General features: G+C 40.0%; 1 pseudogene; it reads right to left on the bottom strand.

Annotated features, from left to right (window-relative positions):
• Window positions 1-245: 245 nt before the first annotated feature.
• Window positions 246-751, bottom strand: LOC116548533 (annotated as a pseudogene).
• Window positions 752-934: the final 183 nt, after the last annotated feature.

Raw genomic sequence — 934 nt, 5'->3', positions numbered from 1 at the left:
TTACAACAAAAAAAGAGCGATAGTTGATGTTCTAGTAAACATTACACAATAACTTACTAAAATAATTAGCAAAGGTATACAATCAAGGTGGTTATTTCATTTATAACCATAAAGTAATTACATTCCATGAAGTTACAATGAGCTCACAGGCTCTCACACATAGACCTCTTTCCTCAGATAAGGTCTCAGGACACTATTTGCCTCATTTATGGGAGGTCACAATAAATCTTCATGAAACCAAATTTTCATGTGAAACCAAAACAAAAGAAAGGCCTCAGAAGGAAAGACAAGGAGGAAGGAGGAAAACCATAGATAAGAGAATCTTTATGGACATCAAAGAAACAGTTCCTTTCTCATAATCCAGAAACACCCCCACTCGACTCCGAGACCTTTGCACGTAATGAATTATAGGTGAAGAGTTGGCGGAGAGACTATAGTGATTGCTGCTCTTTGAGGAAATTTAAAAAAACCTTTCATCAGAATCAATAGTAATATTGGTATCTGCTGTCCTGGAATCTATACAGACTCCCAGAATTCAGTTGGAGGAGAAGGTCACATCCACTTCCCAGTAAAGCCTGCAGGAGGAGAATGCTTGAGCTTCCCACGGGCAAAGCTCTCCACTCCCGGGGGATCCATGGCTGCACTGCGATGGTCATCTCCAAATGTCACTTGTCTCACGTCCTCAGAAAGGCTTATAGAGCAAGGAACCATTTCTGTACTCAGAGCATTACCCACTGCCAAGGGAAAAATACTGCCAAGCACTCAGTGAGTGCTGAGGGGCAGGGGCTCTGTGGTCCATGTATTCACTTCATCTGATCTTCTTCAAAGAAAATACAAATAAAAGAAGCCCCAAGCATCCATGAAGATGAAATGTTACTACAACTCCTCAGCACATACAATTATGTATTATACTTTAAATAATAGAGAAAAATAT

This window comes from Sapajus apella, unplaced genomic scaffold (genome assembly GCF_009761245.1).
Source record: "Sapajus apella isolate SASKATOON/1434 unplaced genomic scaffold, GSC_monkey_1.0 scaffold14405, whole genome shotgun sequence".
Taxonomy (NCBI): domain Eukaryota; kingdom Metazoa; phylum Chordata; class Mammalia; order Primates; family Cebidae; genus Sapajus; species Sapajus apella.
This window is presented reverse-complemented; position numbering and strand designations above follow the sequence as displayed.